Below are 19323 nucleotides of genomic sequence, written 5' to 3'. Positions count from 1 at the left end.
GGAAACAGCAGGTCCCAAAAGACCGCCTTTGATGACCAGCGTCTGTGTCCCAGGGTAACTTGGGGATGTACAAGGGGCAGGTTGGTTCCTGCTGCTGATGAAAGTATTCAACCACAGCACCAGATCCATTGGGGGGACCACCCCTGAGACCTGTAGAAACACAAGGAACCTTCCTGGTTCTCCAGAAGACGTCTGGGAATTCCCAATTCCCCCTGCTGGTTCAGGCTTGGATTTGCAATCTGGTTTTTAGTCCCCTTGATGAAGTAAGCAAAATGAATGATCAGAGCTCTTAATTATTGATGCAAGGGGATGCAGAGTCAGTGTTTCCCTGAAGCCTGCCCAGAAGGGATTGCCTCGTAGGCGCAAAATTGGATATTGAACTGTCTGGAATATTGGATTCAGTTCCCCTGGGCGGGCAGCCCTGTGGAAGGAAACAAATGAGCTGGGAATCTGGGACACAGTGCAAAGGATGGGGGTCAGTGCCCTCGAAGCCTGCAAACCCAACTTTTTTTTTCTGATTTCAAATTTCTTACTTGCCTGGGTTCAAAGGAGCCCATTAAACTCCCCCCAGACTGGGCAGCTGTTCTTGTAGCTGATTGGAGATTCAGGCTACTTTCTCGTTGAGTAACGGTTGCCAAATGTTTTAAGCTGCTTTCCCACCTGGTGCTACTGTGGCTGTCACCAACATCTGTGTTTTGACACAGAGATGATCCAGTGGCCGGATTTGGTGGCCTGGGGTCAGCAATGTGCTGCTGTGTCTCTCTGTGGCGGGAGGGTCCTGGGTAGCAAGCGGGACATGGTGGTACCCATGCTCTGGGTACAGGTACGGTGTGAGGTGTTAAGGTCATGACCTAAGAACCTATGACCTGTGAACTCCTTTTACCTGCTGGCCAGAAATCCGAGGTTGGCTGGAATTCTGGATTCAGTTACGAATGACCGCTATGGACAATGGTCATGTCACCCCCTAGCTGGTGCTCTCTCTCCTTCATCTTGTTAGTGAGAAGACTGGGCATTTGTCGGATGCCACACGCGGACGTCTGGGATTCGTGGAGCCACATATCTTTGGCTGGAAGGCGAGGGCCCCAGCCCAGCAGGCATACCTGAGTATCGTCATCTATTTCTCCTTTGTTAAAAAACAAAATCTTGTAAGGGTCCACTGTTCTTAGCTTTCCATCTTAGGAGGAATTGTCTGGGCTTTTAAGTTTGAATATCTAAGAACTCTTTTTCTTTTTTGAGGGGAAGGGACTTTATATGTCTCAGTGAAAATCTCTTTCCATTCTTTTTGCTAGCCTGAGACCTTTTCTCCTATAGTAGAATAACCTGGCTGGGTTCCCAGGAGAATGTTCTAGTCCAGGTGCCACTGTGACAGAATGTAGGTTTGGCTCTATAGGGTTCTCTGTTCATGAAAGTGACCGGCTTTGAGCTCCAGACACTGGGCAGCTGGGGACTAGGGACTTGTAAGCCAATGGGCCTCTCCTCCGAGGCTCCTGGGATGGGCAGGGCTGGAAAGGTCATCTGGACACTGGAGTGAGGTCCTGAGACTCCAGCCCTGCAAGCAGCCTGTTGAGCTGACATTTAGAGTGTTTTTTATTTCCTCGGTCTTGTCTCTAGGCAGGAGCAGCTGTTACAAAGTCAGAGAGAACGCCTTTCTCTAGGCGAATCACTTGGGGTTCTTTTAGCTGCAGGTAGCAGAGACCTGGGCTGGGTGATGTAAACAGCCAGGGGCATTTTTGTTCTCATGCGACCAGATAGCCAGAGCACAGGGCAGAGGCAGCTACTAGAGACGGACGGGGACCCAGCCTCCTGCTCCCCTGTAGCACCGTCCTGTGGGGGCCATGGCTCTGTGGTCACCATGACATTGCTCAGGGCCCCATCCCTGCTGCAGCTGGAGCAGCCCAGCCTGTCTTATCAAGTGTCATGTTCACATGATGTCATTGTCCCCCAAAGATTCCCACTCCCTGTCATTGGGTAAAGTGTCACACAGTGTCTCAATCTGGGTCCCTGCCAGAAAGAGCTGACACCTCCCCCACAATGGGGAGTGTTACTAGGGGCCACTTATTTATTTATTTATTTTGTTATTTATTTATTTTGGGCTGTGTTGGGTCTTCATTGTTGTGCACGGGCTTTCTCTAGTTGTGGCGAGTGGGGACTACTCTTCATTGTGGTGTGCAGGCTTCTCATTGTGGTAGCTTCTCTCGTTGCAGAGCAGAGGCTATAGGTGTGAGGGCTTCAGTAGTTGTGGCACATGGGCTCAATAGTTGTAGCTCTCGGGCTCTAGAGCACAGGCTCAGTAGTTGTGGTGCACAGGCTGAGTTGCTCTGCAGCATGCAGGATCTTCCTGGACCACGGCTCAAACCTGTGTCCCTTGCACTGGCAGGCGGATTCTTAACCACTGTACCGCCAGGGAAGCCCCACTAAGGGCCCCTTAGACGGATGTGAGCAGAGTCAAGGGGGCTGAGCTGGAGGGCGATATGACCAGCAACAGTGGAGAATTTTCATTTCTTGGGAAAGAGAGATTATCACAAAGAGGTATGTTTTCATGTGAGAAATTAGTCTTTGAGATTTCCAAGACCCATTTAACCTCATATTTCCAACACTTTCTTTTCCTTCTCCTTTCTTCATTGTGGAGACACTGGAACCAGACTGGTCAGTGTCAGAAGTCCTAGAATCAAGGTGTTGGCAGGGCTCTTTCCTTCCAGAGGCTCTAGAAGAGACTCGTGTTCTCACCTTTTCCAGATCCTAGAGGCACCTGCACTCCTTTGTTCATGGTCCCGTCCATCTCCAAAGCCAGCAGTAGAGCATCTTTAAAATGTCTCTATTCTGACCCAGTTCTCGTGCCTTCCTCTCACTGGAAGCCTTGTTATTATGACACTGGACCCACCAGGGTGACCCAAGACCATCTCCCCATCTCGAGATCACACCTTCCAAGTCTTTTTTGCCTTATAAGACAACATTCACAGGCTCCAGGATTAGGATGTGGACATCTTTGTGGGTCTTTATTCAGCCTACCCCAGTCTACCCCCAGATCAATCCCTCCGTCCATCCTCATCCCTCCTTTCTGTTGTTGCAAACTAGGGAAGTGACCTTAATCATTCCAATAAACATAAAGGGGACATGATGGAAAATTTTAAGTCAAAAAAATGCAAAACCACAATCTTGGCATGAGATGAAGTGTATTAGATGTATTAAAGCACAAATGCCAACTTCCAGAGCCTTTTAGTAGCCCAGAAGTCCTCTGCAGATTCTTCCTCGTCCTCTGCTACTATCCTTTAAAGCATTGTCTGCAAGACAAACAAAGCTTGGTTTTTTCCCCCAACAGTATTGCTTTCTGTTAAGTTACTATATACAATGAACACAGTATTTCCCACAACAAAAGCACAGCATTTTAGCTCCACGTGGGGTGGACGGGATTTATGGGTGGTCATGACCCTCCAATGTCTGTCCTAAACACCGATGGGAACACCCCAGTGGGAGAGCAGGTCTGGCACCTGCCAGTCAGTTTCCAGATTCACATCTGGGTTGTGGTCTGTCTGTGGTTGGGGATTGGCTATTCTTGACCAAAGCCCTGGTCAGTGTCCCTGGCAGGGTGATTCCTGACTGTCCAGCACTCTTATAAGGGACTGATTAATAACTAAATGTACGGAAATAAATGAGGTCAGCAAATGGAACCCAAAACCCGCATCGGCTCCCCTACAAAAAGTGTGAGTCTGAGTTTCTTGGAAACACCTGACTTATGTGGGCGCTGGCTGTTCATTCTGCTCTCCACTGTGACAACAGGGAATCGAATCACAAAAGAAAACTCCTGTCCCATCGGAGCTTACATTCTAATGAGGACCAACCCCAAGAAACATGTAAACAGCTCATAGGATAATTTCAGATAGTGATAAATGCCCATGGAAAATAAAGCAGGGCAAAGCGGTGAGGGTGATGGAGGCAGACAGGTGGGGAGGATGTCGGTACCCCGAGGGCCTGTCTGAGGAGTGGCATAATTAATGAGAAGGAGCCAAACTGGCAGAGGTTGGGGGTGGAGCGGGAGCTGGGTAAGTATGTGCTGCAATGGGAACAGCACTTGCAAAGGCCCTGGGGCAGGAATGACCTTGGCTTGTTCAAAGGACAAAAAGAGACCAGGGTGGCTGAGCACGGTGAACAGTAGCAGTCAGATCAGAGAGGTGGGTGGGCCAGATGCTACAGGACTTTGGGGCCATGTCAAGAGATTGGATTTTATTCCAATTTCCATGGCAGCCCTGGGAGGTTTCAATCAGGGAGCAGCAAGATCTGATTTCGATTTCAGAAAGCTTATGCTGGATACTGTGCAAGACTGGACTCGGGGCATTCGAACATCATTCCCAAGTCTAATTTCCTTGATTAGCTAGAACATGAGAAGTGATGGCTTTTCAGCAAACGTAGTGTTGAGGTTCACATGCAGGTACTGCTTAGTTCCTATGGGTCATGACGTTTTCACAAGAGAGCATTTGAATCTTTCCCCCAAGTTCTTTGCCTGATGCATCACACTGTAGCAAAATGGCATGAAAATACTTCTGTGAATCAGACCTCTCTACGACCTCTTAATGACAGCTTCCTTGTAACCCTGTTCCATTTAGGAATGCCAAGTGAGTGCCTTCCTTTCTTTCTGTGCCACAGAAATTGTCAGGTTAAACGAACACTCTGTACGTAAAGCATTTGAAACAGAAAGGACTTTCGTAGCTAAAAAAACAGTGACTTTGTGACAGTCTGTTATTGAAGCCATAATTCATGTTGTAACGTTTGGGGAGGAGGGAAAGAAATTAAAATTCTGTGGTTGGGTTAAAATATGCTGTACAATGAAAAATAATGGAGAATAAATCAGATAACTTCTCTCATCAACAGCATCCCCTTATCTGTTTCAAAGAAGCTATAGGAGAGATTAAGAATTAGTGGAGCCTCCTAGATAAGCTCCAAACATTGTCCTGGGGGTTGTGGGCTTAGGATGGACATGATTTCTGAGGTTATGGGAACACACATCATTCTAATCCATGTGGAACCTTGGTGCCATTTTCATCCACTTTTAAGACACAGGTGAAAATTTTAGACAAAAGAAATTAATGTGGCTAGACAATTTGGTAGCATTTTGTGTCTGTTAGGACTTTCAGTTCAAAGGGACAGAAGGCAATTCAAATTGGTACAAGCAAACCAAGGGAATCTATTGGCCCAAGTAACTAGGAAAGAAAATATCAGCTTCAGGCACAGCTTGATCTAGGTGCTCAAATGATGTCATCAGGACCCTGTTGCTCCCTCTGCATCTCTTGGCTCTATTCTCAGATGAGTTCTTCCCTCATGTTGGCAAATGGCACTGTAGCTCCAGCCTTTGTCCTCAACTTTCCAAGTCCAGAGGGCAAAAGAGTCTCGGCCCACATTCCAACACAATGACAATATCTCATTCTCCGTGGATGTGACTGAGTCCTGTGCATTGCTCCAACCAATCACCATATCCAGAGGATGGATTACACTGACTGGCCAGGTCTGGGTCACATTCCGTCCTGAGCCAATCACTGTGGCTGTGGTGAGGATGGGCCGGATGAAGAGGGAGGCTGTGTGCTGATTGGCCAGCCCTTGGTCACACGTATTCACCCCAGTAGGAGTGGACCCACCACCAAGTCCGTGATTGAAGAAAGGGGGGAAGAATCTCCAAAAAGGGGAGGTGACAGATACAGCTGGGGACAAATACCAGCCGCAGCTCCTGTGCATGTTGTAAACAGCCCCTTCTCTCCATCCTTGCTACTTGTAGGTGAAAGCAGAGTATGCTCGGCTTAAACACACCCTCACCATAGTGACCAGAGAACGCGATTTGGCCGTGAAGGAGAAACACCAGCTCCAAGCCAAGCTGGAGAACCTAGAACAGGTCCTAAAGGTAGGACGGGCTTCCACTTCCACTTTCTCGAGGGTCAGCGTGAGGAAGGAGGGGCTGCGGAATTCCAAAGCAGAAAGGGGTTGAAACTCCTTTTGAGTTTCAAAATCATCAAAATTCAGGGCTCTTGGGGCTGTTTTTACCCTTTCCGTGATATACAAAGCAATAAATAACCAAATTCGAATGTTTCTGGAAGCGATCCCGTAAAACCAATTATGCATTTCCATTTCTTAGAATGTTAAACACAGCTGAGCGAGAGATGGCAGGCAGCGCTCCGGAATGGAAATTGGGCTTACGTTGAAGACCAGAGGTGTCTACGTTGGTTTTTCAAACTTCATGAATTTTAAGCTGTTCTTCAGATGGTTAACGACCTTTGTTATAAAGTGAATAGCTAAGTCAGAAAATTGCTTTAGCAGGGGTGCAGGTAATTGGATAGCCTCGTGCATTCCTGATGAGCTGGGATCTCCTTCAATATTTAATGGGTGGGTTGATTTGCTATTGATGTTACTGAGTTAAGCTGAATGAATTCTTTGGCTTTTTTTTTTTTTTTTGAGTGTTAAAATTTTATTGGATTCTCATAGTGCGAAAAACACTTTTTTAACATAAAAGAATAAAATAATCATCACCTGCAGTTCTACTATCTAGTACCTAGATTAAGTGTTTGTATTTCACGAGCATGGAACAGAGCTGTGCTATACCCACCCTCCCTCCTGCACCAGGAAGTGACTTTAACTCCATCTGTAGCTTATTTGGGGAAATTGCTAGAACTCTGAGTGCACGCAGATCAGTGGTTGGTGGGGACTAGGGTGAGGTGGGAAGTGGGTACAGGGTTTCTTCAGGGGGTGATGAAAATGTTCTGGAATTAGCGTGATGATTGCACAAACTTGTGAATGTCCAGCACCTCTGAATGGTACATTTTAAGGGGGTGGGTGTTATGGTATGTGAATCACATCTCGGTTTGAGAGTGAAGATGCCCTGTTCTCTCACTGCCGGCCCTGAAGGGGAATCAACCCCTCTTGCGGCTCTCAGGAGGTGGCAGAGCCGTGGCCAGTGCTGGTGGCATGTGAGATGCCCCCGCGTGTCCACCTGGCCCTCTCTGGAGGAAGGACCAAGGCTAACCCTGACCATGCTGTGTTGTACCATTTGCTCTGCATTTGGCACAAAGGAATGAGATACCACCTCGACCCCTGTGAGTTCTCTGAGGCACAAACCATGCTTCATTCAACTCTCTACCCATAGAGCTTGGGAAGGTTGGTGTTTGGTGAATTCAGTGGAGTATGGGGTGGGAATCGAGGTGTACACGGGGGTTTTGCTGAGGGTCTATTGGAGTAAAGGCAGCATGAAGGACAGTGTAGCTGACTGTGCCGCCAGGAGGCATTTGACAATCTGGAGACAGGGATGGCCATGACTGCGGAGGGGGCTCTTAGCATCCTGTGGGCAGAGGCCAGGAATATTGCTAACCCTCCTACAATGCACAGGACCGCCTCCATGGCAGAGAAATATCTGGCCCCAAATATTATTGGCGCTGAGGCTGAGAAACTCTGTGAGTTAGTTTGTTATTATTGCTGTAATAAATCATCACAACGTAAAAGAAAACAAATGTATTCTCTTACAGTTCGGGAGGTCAGATCCAAAAAGAGTCATATGGGGCTAAAATCGAGGTGTCGGCAGAGCTGCCTGCCTTTCTGAAGGCTTTGGGGAGACTGTTCCCTGGCTTCCCCAGCTTCTGGTGGCTGCTCCCGGCCCCTCCCTCTACCCGCAAAGCCAGCAATTAGCATCTTCTCTCCTCTGTGACCTCCTGCCTCGCTCTTATAAGGACCCTGTGATTGCACTGGGCCCACTTAGCCAGTTTCCCCATCTCCGCATCCTTAACTTAATCACATATGCGGAGTCCTTTTGTCATGTAAGGTGACATAGTCACAGGCCCCAGGGGTTGGGAGGGGGACATCTTTGCGAACATTACTCATTATTCTAACTGTCCCTAGAGTATTTGAAGGACATGACCAATAGCACTGATGCTACCTGGGGGTAGAGGAGGCCCTGTTTATAATTTCAGGACGTGAAATTCCCATCTGTGTCTCCTGCCTGCCTGCCCGCCGGGCTTCAGGCCAGTCTTTCCTGCTACCCGGGGTGGGTGAAGGGCAGTGCTTTCTCACTGGTCTTGTGGGGCCCACGGCCCTTCCTTCTGACCTGGGGTTTGAGCCTCATCCCCAGGGCCTTGCACACATGGAGACACCCTGAGTTCACGTCCAGGTTCTGTCCACAGCACCTTGCAAACAGCCCTCTCCTTGAGTGCCCTCCCATCCAAGAGTACACACCTGGAGTGTCATCTGCCTTTCGGGGAGAGGCAGACTGGGGAGGAGGCCCGTGCAGGAGCTGGGGTGAGCGTGGGGCCTTTGGGACAGGGAATTCCAGGGTCTGGGGAGCTGAACCGTGGTCCAGGAGGGGAGAGTGTGGGGTCTGGACGGGCTTGTCTCTTTGGCCCCATTTCTGAGGGTGGAATTGGGTAGCTGGTGGACAGGCTGGGAACAGCCATCAGCAGACACAGTCATCTTTGTCACCAGGAAAGCAGCAAGATCGGGAGAGGTTAGAGGCTGTGAGGGGCTCATGGGCACAAGTGACAGCATCACGGGGCTGGGGTTCTGGCAATCGCCTCCTCTTGGTCATCACCAGCTGCTGCCACGCTGTTTTAGCCTCTTCTTCACATGGCAGCCAGAGCAGTACCGTTCAAATAGAAATCAGGTCCCAGTGCCATCCCCAAACCATCCACATGACCCACCGCCCCATCCCAGCTCACTGATCCAAAGCCTGTACCCTTTCCAGCCTCAGACCAGTGCCATGTGGCCGCCCTCACCTCTCAGGATCCCATCCTCCGCCCCCCCACCCTGACTCCATCCACTCCCATTGCTCTGCCCCTTTCCCGGCTCTATTCCTGGAACAAAGCCAGGCTCTGAGTATCTACCCCGTAAAGTTCTGCTCAGAACCATTTTAGTGAGTGAATGAACAATAGGGCCCGTGCAGGAGGGCTGCAATGCAGGACGTGTCTAGCCAGGCTGGCCTGGGACAGCGACCTTGTGGGAAGCAAACCGAGCTCTTTCTCTAAAGACTTTTTACTCTTTGCAAAAACGAAGAGAAAAAAGACCCAGAGACTAGAGGAGCCGTGTCCTTTGCAAGGCAGTGATTCCATGGCAGTTGAAGGAAAGCGCATGTCTTGAAAATTTGCAAAACTCTATGTGATCTGCAGTCGCCCCACACCCGGCACTGAGAGCCTTGGGGCCAAGAGCAAGGATTGAAAAGATCACGGAGGTGATGATTCCGCTACAGTGTCTGAAATCCCTGGGCTCTTGGACAGAACCTGCCTAACTTTGCTGCTTTCAAAGAAGCTGCATCAAGTAGGGTGACAGCATGTTTTATAAGCAGTGCCTCAATTTGGACCGATTGAAAACACAGTGATTTCCATGTTCTTCTGATATGTTGGCCATAATAATAAAAGGGCTATTCAAAATTAGCCTTTTTTTCGTATCCTTGTTTTTTTAATTTTGTTGTTGTATTTTATTTTTTTAATTTTAAATTTATTTTATTGAAGTATAGTCGATTTACAATATTGTGTTAATTTCTGCTGTCCAGCGAAGTGATTCAGTTATACACGTATGTGTTCTTTTTCATATTCTTCTCCATTATGGTTTATTACAGGATATTGTACTATACGGTAGGACCTTATTGTTTATCTGTTCTATATACACTAGTTTGCATCTGCTAATCCCAAACTCCCATTCCATCCCTCCCCCTACCACCTTAGCCTTTCTTTTTTTTCTTGAGCAGCAAAGCCCATCAGTGGGTGATGGGGAAGAGAGGAGGTGATTGCCCTGCTGGGCTTAGGGGCAGCTGACTTGGCTTAGAAAACCTTGTCGTTTCTGTAAACTTGGGTAAAATATGACCTTGCATTTCTAGAAGTTGTCTGGACATCCCCACAACTCCAGGAGTGTGATGTAACCATCTCTAGTTGTCATTGATGTGAACTGAATTGGATCACCAGACTGGTGTCGAGCAACCTGATTTTCTGAGAACCAAAGAGAACTCACCCAGGCTCGGGGGCTGCGAGAGGGGGTGGTGCAGGATTCCCATCTCAACATACCTGCTGCCGAGCCTGAACCACATGGCTGACCCCTGACCCTCATCTGGGAGAAGCAAAGGTGCTGAGGTGCTAGTTTGGGGTGGGGACGGGCGATCAGCTCACAGAATCACACGGTCACTGGGTCTCACCAAATTGTGAATGGAACGTCTTTTTTCCTTCAAAATACAAAAGCTATTAGTAAAACAGATAAGGCAGGATTTGGGGCTGTTTGCTAAGACAATCCAACTAGAATAATACTGAAACTGTCTTGAAGCCCCTGCACAAACCAAACCAATAATAGTTAACCTGATTTGAAATCGTCCTGAGTTTTATACTTTTAAAAATAATCATTGATGAATCCATTATCTAGGTATGTTTTTTTATCATGCTTCTTTCCAAGAATATGGTCAAATGATATGAATGGAAGTAAAAAATTCGGATAAAGAGAAAGGAGAATTCAAATATGCCAGCTTGGAGGTTAGACACAGCTACTCTAAGATTCTAATTCAGCCCGCGTTTCCATGCAGCCTGTATATAAAAGGAAATATAAGCAATTACATAATTCTCACTCCTTAAGAGAAGGGAACCTACCGTTTCCCTAGGAAGACAAAGCATGCCCAACTAAACGTGATTTTCTTACTTGGCATGTCATCTCAGGGGAGGATGCAGAACGACATAGTAGAAAATACCTTCGGCAGCATCTTCATAGCAATTGAGGAGTAATTTTCCCACGTGACTTTCTTTGGAGATATCTTTGGGGAAGAAGACCTAAAGGCTTGTGGACTCCTCAGGCCATTTTCCTGACCTGTCAGCAAGGAGAACTGGGAGGAATCATTAAAGCCAGATTTCGCACACCTAGGAAGAACCCAAGAAGAGTTCTTTGTGGTAGGAATTTAAGAATAGGAAAAGTAATGTTCCTGGACCCATTCCTGGCCTATGGAATTAAAAATACCAAGAGATGGAAAACATCAGTATCTGAACCAAGATGGGGTAAGAAGGCTCCCCTCTGCCCAGCCACCTTGTCTGGTTGGGAGTCACCCCACCCCCAGCATCCTTACCAAGAGAAAGGGATGTAGCCGTGCATCTCAACAGGGGTCTATACAGTCAGGGCAAACAGTGGTGTCCCTGGCCCACAAGTGTTTATTGCATGACCATTCATTCATTCACTCATTCATTCATTCATACGTGTTAATGGAGCCCTGCCTGTGTACCAGGCCCGGTTCCCAGCAGCTGGGACGTTGTAGGTAGCAAAACAGAGTCAGTGAAGGGTCCATGCAGGAAAAGACCTGCATTTGTAACATGATGTCAGGCAGTGATAAGTGCTTTGAAGAAAAATAAACTAGGACAAGGCAGCGGGAAGTGACGTAGTGACCCTTTAAAAGAGTAACTGGAAGCAAGACCCTACTGTAGAGCACAGGGAACTATATTCAGTATCCTGTGATCAACCACAATGAGAAAGAATACGAAAAAGAAGGTCTATATATGTATAACTGAGTCACTTTGCCATACAGCAGAAATTAACACAACATTGTAAATCAACTACATTTCAATAAAATACAAATAAAGAATGGCTGGGAGGGGGCTTCTCCCAGACACATCAACTGAGCAGAGTGAGTGCTTCTCAGTGAAGAGGGGGTGGGTGTCAACATTCAGGGGAGGGGTGCTGGGCAGGTGGAAAGTGCAAGGAGCCTGAGCTGGGAGGATCAGCAAGGTGGCTGGTGAGCAAGAGGGAGGGGCAAGGGGTAGAGATGAAGCTGAGATCGGGACGAAGTCTGGCAGTGTCTCATGAGCCCAAGTAGAATTCCAAGGGTTTTGGAATTTGTTCTCAGTGTCATCAGACACCTTTGTCACAATTCTCCTGTGGAACAAAACACCCCAAAGCCCGTAGCTCAAAACAAGAACGCTGCGTACTGTTCCTGAGTCTGTGGCTTGGCTAAACGGTGCTGTCATCTTGGCTGGACTTGGCTGAACACACAGTTGGCTGGCTACTGGTTGATGCCCGATGATTTGGGCTGGAGTGACTGGCTTTGTTCCCTGCTGTTCCAGCCCCCAGCAGGCTAACTAAAGCTTCTAATAGCAGCATAACAGGCCATGAAAGAGAGTGCTGCACGGGAGGGATTCGTGAGGACCAGGCCGGAATAGTGCAAGTCCCTCCCCTCCCTGCCATTGGCCAAAGTGAGTCTCAGGCTGGCTCGGTTTCAAGGAATGCAGGAACGGACCCTGCCTCCAGCTTGCAGGAGCTGTGATGTCCCCTTACCAAGCCCATGGATGCAGGGAGGGATCGGTGCTTCTGGGGGGTGGAGGGGTGGAGACCTGATGAATTGCATCTGCTTTTCACTTGTCAGGGGTCACGGCAGTGTCCGCACTGAGAGAAGAAGGTGAGGAGCAGGGGTGAAAGCGTAGGTGGATTAGGAAGGATGCTCTTGACACAGGGTATAGGTGCTTCCCCCCAAGGTGGGAGTAGAGGGGAGAGAGAAGTGGTCAGGTCTGGGTGTATTTTCAAGGTGAAATCAACAGGACTTGCTGACGGATCGGCCATAGGGTATGACACACAGGGAGGGACCAAGGCTGATGCCAGGGGTTCGGAAGTGTGTTTGGGTGAGGAGTGGAGCCATTGGCTGTGATGCAGATCATTAGGGGTGGGAGTTGAGGTCAGGGAACCACCTTGTGTTGGAGACAGAGTGCACTGTGACCACCAGATCCTTGGTGCAGGAGACCCTCCATCCTCATGCTGGGGACCACCCTGCTAATCTTTAAGAAGCAGCTTCATTCAATTACCAGATGACACAAAAGGCGGGAGCAATTCGTTGGGGTTAAAGTATGACGCTCCAAAGGCGATCACGGCATCCTGTCCTTTGAACATGTGGTGGTCACAGTCATTGACTAAAGTGTATTACCTCGTACCTGGCACCATCTTCAAAGTCCTCAGAGTGATGGGGGCCGAGGGGACAAGCCCTTTGGTAAATGAAGAACGCGCATTTCGTGTTAATGTGGTGTAATTACAGCTCTGGAGTTGGGCCAACATGCATTCAGCGTCTGTCTGAACTGATAATTACTCCATTGGTCACGTCCATGTGTTGGCTTTTTGTTTCCAAATATCACTGATGGGGCATGTGTCTTCATACTGATAATTCAGTTTAACAAAAGAAGTGCCTTCTCCCTAAAGTCTTTAATGGGATGTAAATCAGGCATCCACCAGCACAGTGAGATGGTGATAGTTTTTTCCAGTGGCCTTTTGCAGTCTATCTTTCAGTGGCCTTTTTCACTCTATGGGTGTGGGGGGGTGGGCAGGGGGAGCTGCCAAGTAACTTTGCGCTTGAACAGCCAGAAAAGTAGGACCAGATATGCTGATTTTCAGAGGAAATGGGTCCCAGATGCCTCAGACACTGGTTTCCTGCAGACCTTCCAGTGTAATAGCCTTGATAAGGACACACTCATTCATGCAACAGATATTTATGTGTTTTTAAAATATTTTATTTATTTATTTATTTATATTTTTGGCTGCATTGGGTCTTAGCTGCTGCACACTGGATCTTCATTGCAGCACATGGGCTCTCTAGTTGAGGCGTGCAGGCTCGGTAGTTGCAGCACACCGGCTTAGTTGCCCTGCAGCATGTGGGATCTTAGTTCCCAAACGAGGGATTGAACCGAAGTCCCCTGCATTGCAGGACAGATTCTTTACCACTGGAGCAGCAGGGAAGTCCCCAACAGATATTGATTGAGCACCTACTTTGTGCCAAAGACTTGCTAGGTGCTGCCCTTTCTACTAACAGAGAGTTAATAAACAGAGTGATGTATGTATCAAGGGATGACAAACACAAGGGGGTAGAGCGTGATGAAGATAAAAGTGCTACTTTATATTCAGTGGTTGGGAAAGTCTCACCCATAATGTGACATGTGGATGGAGACCTGGGTGAAGGGAGGAAGGCAGTTGTGAGAAATCTGGGGAAAGAATGTTCCAGCAGAGGGAACCGCAGGTATGGAGGCCTGAGACAGAGGGCTGGTGCCTGACATGTTTCAGGAACAGAGCAGAGCCCAGAGTTGCAGAAATAGAATGAAAATGGAGATAGAGAGTGAGAAGATGAGGCCAGGGAGACAAATAACTTAAGGTCTGGAAGGCCGAGCCTCCTCCTCGCTCTCAGACACTGCCTCCTTTCCGGCTTCTCCTGGGCATGCTCCAGCCACCCCAGGGCCTTTGCACTTGCTGTGTCTGCTGTCTGGATTGTATTTGTCCTGGTCACCCTCCAAGAGAAGCACAGTGTGGGCAGGTTCTATATCTTTTTTTTTTTAATAAATAAATTTATTTATTTATTTATGGCTGCATTGGGTCTTTGTTGCTGCGCGTGGGCTTTCTCTAGTTGCAGTGAGCTAGGGCTACTCTTCATTTCGGTGCTCAGGCTTCTCACTGCGGTGGCTTCTCTTGTTGCAGAGCACAGGCTTTAGGCATGCAGGCTTCAGTAGTTGAGGTTCACAGGCTCTAGATTGCATGCTCAGTAGTTGTGGCACACGGGCTTAGTTGCTCCTTGGCATATGGGATCTTCCCGGCCCAGGGATCAAACCCGTGTCCCCTGCACTGGCAGGCAGATTCTTAACCACTGCGCCACCAGGGAAGTCCCAGGTTCTATATCTTTTTTGCTCAACAAGGTATCCCCAGTGCCTGGCCTGGAGTAGAGAAACCATACAGTAAATGTTTGTGGGCTGAATGAATGAGAGGTGCAGGTAGGATATTCATAAGTCTGCCCTGCTTACGATAGCCAAGAGGTGAGCCTTCAGCTCTGCAAAGCCTTCCAGCATATATGCCCTTCCTAAGACAGACTGTCCCCTCCAGTGGAGCCACAGCCACCTTCATAAAACAGAAACCGATTGATATTCCTGCTGCTTGCCCCCATCAATTGCTTCTTACTGCCCAGAGATGGAAACCTAAACATTTTCCCACAGGACCCTGTGCTCTCTGGCTCTCATGTAATCTTTCAACCCTAATCCTACCATGACCCCTTACAGCCTGGACCCAGCTACACTGGTCATCCCTGTCTTTCAGGAACTTACTGCATTTGTGTCCACCCCAGGGCCTTTGCACTTACTGCTTCTTCCACTTGGAAGGCTGTTTCCCTCAGCACTTTGTGTTTCTGACTTCAGGTCAATTAATTAGGTCTTGGTTTCAAGTCACTTGCTTGGTGATGCCTTTCTTGGCCATCTTATCTGTGATAGGAGACTGCTATCACATCCTCCAATTCTGTTTTCTTCCAAGAAAACTTATCTTGCTTGTTTTAATTATTTGTATATTGTTTGTTTTCTCCTACCAAAATGTAACTTCTTTGACAGAGATGTTGTTTCAATGTGTAGGACAAAATGACATCCAGAAGGCACTTGGTAAATATTGATTGATTGATTGATTAAATGCATGAATGGGTGAATGCACCAGTGAATGGGTGAATGCATGCATTAATGACAGAATCAATGAGTAAATAAGTGACCACATGTGCAAGAGGCTGCGTGATACTGACGTGGCCTTTTAATGCAGACACCTTCTGCCATCGAGGATAAAAACGGAGCAGGTGAAGGCTTGTGGTCGAGGAAGCTTGTCTAGAAGGATCGCTTTTTTGGCACTTACAAGTGCTTCTGTAAAAATGCAGCCACAAATCAAGTGCAGCCTCTACCTGGCAGAGACTGAAAATTCTCCGAGAGGACGAACCGCTAGAGAGTTTGTGATTTCCAGCCTCTCCTCCGCCCAGGCTAGGTGACTGTCAGGCAAGAATGTCCTGCCCCACGGAGCTCCCCACCCTCAAGCCCAGCAATCCCTGGTTTAGGTCTTGGCACAAATGTCTAACCTTGTGATAAAACGGAGTAAACCAAACGATTTTTTTTTTCTCCAGCTTCTCAGACTCAAGTATTCTGCAAAAAAGCCTACTGTTTTCCATGTACATTTCCTGTTGCTGGGTATTTAGGGTATTTTAGATCCTCAGCATCTTACTAGCTCCAGCGAAACGGAAAAGGAACTTGTGAAGCTTCGGTTTCCTTATACGATCAGCGCACATCTTGCCTCTCTTCCCTGTGTCTTCTTGCTCAGGACCCCAAAGATGCCTCCATTTGTCAGATAGGACGGAGACGTGTCTCTGCTTTAGGACAGTGTTAGCATCCTGGCAGGGAAGGATGGCACGCTCCAAGTGTTTAACTGAAGAGAGCGCAACACAGAGACTATGTCGAGGGGCGTGCCCCAGGGGACCCGACGGGGGTGGTGAGGCAGAGAGAGACCAGCAGGGGGCGCAGCTGTCCACCCCCGAGACGGAGGGCAGTTCCGGGAGCCCAGTGGGAACCACAGCCATGGAGAAGCTGCTGGACAGCTGTGTGAGGGGGTGAACAGCGTCCCCTAAATTCACATGCACCCAGGAGCTGTGTCACCTTTTTTGGAAAAATGTTCCTAGAGAGAGAGAGAAAGAAAGAGGAAGAGTTATTCTACCCCCATCCCTACTGACCCACTGAGAAGCCCCAAATCATTTAAGTATTTGGATATCTCCAGTAGGACCATGGTGTTTCAACATTAATTTTTTAAAAAAACACAGCTTAATCAGGACCATCCTTTTCCTTGACTTCAAGAATCCCTGAGCCCTTTGTCGACTGCGGCCATGCTGGCAGCAAGTTTACAAGAGAAGCTTTGCAGCTCCCTTTCCACTTATCTGACCAGCACGCAGTGCACAGTCTAGAAATCGGACCCAAGTCTATAAACATAGTTTTGATTACTTAAATTTAACCCATTATAGTTTATGATGCAAAGACAAAGGAAAAAGTACTCAGGCCCAGATTTTGTTCTCCTGATCAACAGACCAGTCAATTTCAATGCAGATCATCTGAGGCTTATTTTGTGTTAATGAACAACTGATTATCTGGGATGAATAAGTAACTCTGGCAGTGACAGTTAATCTTCCCTTATCTCCAACTCCTTCCCTCTGCCCCTCCCATTACCTCGTATCTGTGCCGGAGATTCACCCTTATAGCTATGAATACAAATCTGCCTGCAGTCACTGTCAGGCTTAATTAAGGTTTTGGAGTTCATTTTCTGTGTGCTGATACTCAAACGCCAATAAAACCCTCCAGGGTTCTCTGAACATGAGAATAATGTTTAGGGCCCCATCTCCAGCAAAACCCTTGATCCGAATAGCTGATAGCTTTATCTAGATGTTCAGAGACTGGCGAGAAACAGGAAGTGTATCGCTTTGGAAGCTTCATCCTCCTCCGTTCCTGCCTCCGTGGGAGGAGGTTTGGGTAAGAGGCACTGCCTGTTCACCGGTGGGTGCTATGGGACACACACGTGTATTCTTTGCAACCAGCAGAAGGATGTGACCAGGTCTCAATCTGAGAGTCGTACACTCCCCCCCGCTGCCCCCACCATGAAGTTGACAATTTTCTCCATGTGGCAGGCAGTCCAATTCTTTGTTTTCTGCTGGGAGCTGCAACCAGCCCATCAAAATTCTGAGCTGCTAAGCATATAAAATGTTCAACTTCACTGATCGTCAGGAAAATGCAAATTAAAACGACAGCATGATGCAGATCCCTCCATCAGATGAAGAAACTTTTAGGAGCAACAGTGCCCAGGGCCAGCGAGGAGTGGGGAGAAGGTGCGCTTACATGATGCTGGCCGAACGCGAGTTGCAGCAGCCTTTTTGGGTTCTGGGACTGTCCGTATTTCCCTTGTGCATACTCTTCTCCTACAGTCTCGCTTCTGGGAGTCTGTGTAAGACAGAAAGCCCCCTGTCTGTGCACCAGGATCTTTATTGTAGCATTAGGCATGCAGTCGTGATGTTCACCAGAAGTGGATTATTCATTCAATAATTTTAAAAGGAGTCAGATCCGCATCTAGTGACCAAGACGTGTAGTCAAGTGAGGGCTTCAACGTGTCCATCTGGAGGGAAGAACTGACCCCGCAGCAGGGCGATCACCCCATTTGTTCCAGATCTGCCCCTTTCCCTCGCTTCTCACCACACCCACCCCTCGTAACCCTGCAGCCAGTGGACACAGGCCAAGCTGGCTCCTGACTCCAGAGCTTTTCCCCAAACGTTGCTTGTCCAGCTCCTTGTCATCCTGTGGGTCTCAGCTAAAATGTCACCTCCCGGACCGGCTTGCGTAGAAATGGTACTCCTGCCTCTCTGCCTTACACATCGCCTTGCTTCCTCATCCTCTTCTATCAGTCTCCGAAATTCCTGTTATTTGCCAGATTTCCTGTTCATTTTCTGCATACCCTTCCCCAGCAGAATGTAAGCTTCGTAAGAACAGAGATGAGCTTTGACTTACTCGTTATTCTATTCCAAGCATCAAGCATCTGGCCCGGAGTAAGTGTTCCGTTAGGGTTAGGTTAGATGATTATTCTTAACAAGGTAATAATTATTAAAATAATGATTTAATAATGATTAATTAATAATTTAATAGTTATTAACTATCTTTGGATAAGTGAGAGCACGTGTCCAGGAGGTAAACTCCATTTCAGCACAAACCCACAGGCCCTGAAATAAGAAGTCCGATCGGATTCTGTTTCCCGGTTTCACCATCTACCTAGCTGCTCCATCCGGAAGAGGAGATGTGCAATTCCCTGTCCCTCGTCCTCGCTGTGTAGTTCATGAAATGTCCTGTAGACTCAAAGCAAGCCATCCCAAAATCTCCCGAGTCAACCTACCTGTCCTCATTCCTACTCCCAGTGCCTGAGACCACACAGACACTCTTTCACTCAGGTTATAGTAAAAGCTTCCTAACTTCCTGCCTCTGCTCTGACTCCCCTCTGATCTCTTCTCCACACCATAGTCTTTGCAAACACAAATCCTGTCGTGTTGTACCCTGATCCACAAACTTGCTTCCTTGCAGGGCTGTCCATGGCTCTGAGAACAAGGGTGACATTTCTTCCAGGCCCTGGTGGTCTGGTCCCTGTTGGCCCCCTTGGCTTCCTCTCCAACGTCCTGCATCTCTCTCCCACCACGCCAGTCACAGCAGCCTTTCTTCACCCTTGAGTTCACTTCGATCCTTTCTGCCACAGGGCCTTTGCACATACTGCTCCCTCTGTGTAGAATACTTTGCTCTTCCCTCTTCTTCTTCTTCTTTTTTTTTTTTTATAAATTTATTTATTTATTTATTGGCTGTGTTGGGTCTTTGTTGCTGTGAGCAGGCTTTCTCTAGTTGTGGCGAGCAGGGGTTACTCTTTGTTGCAGTGCACAGACTTCTCATTGTGATGGCTTCTCTTGTTGCAGAGCATGGGCTCTAGGTGTGCAGGCTTCAGTAGTTGTGGCATGTGAGTTCAATAGTTGTGGCTCTCTGGCTCTAGAGCTCAGGCTTAGTGGTTGTG

At 48.0% G+C, this 19323-nt stretch overlaps 1 protein-coding gene across 1 annotated transcript in view; it reads left to right on the top strand.

Annotated features, from left to right (window-relative positions):
- The window catches only part of RIMBP2 (RIMS binding protein 2), a 173803-nt gene that overhangs the window by 46599 nt on the left and 107881 nt on the right, over positions 1–19323 (top strand). The window contains exon 5 of the mRNA XM_057747233.1: positions 5765–5887. The gene's annotated coding sequence lies outside the window, so the exon portion shown is untranslated. The remainder of the gene's footprint in view (positions 1–5764; positions 5888–19323) is intronic.

This window comes from Hippopotamus amphibius, chromosome 8 (assembly GCF_030028045.1).
Source record: "Hippopotamus amphibius kiboko isolate mHipAmp2 chromosome 8, mHipAmp2.hap2, whole genome shotgun sequence".
Classification (NCBI taxonomy): Eukaryota; Metazoa; Chordata; class Mammalia; order Artiodactyla; family Hippopotamidae; genus Hippopotamus; species Hippopotamus amphibius.
Note: the sequence above shows the minus strand (reverse complement) of the source record. Positions and strands in the feature narration are given on the sequence as shown.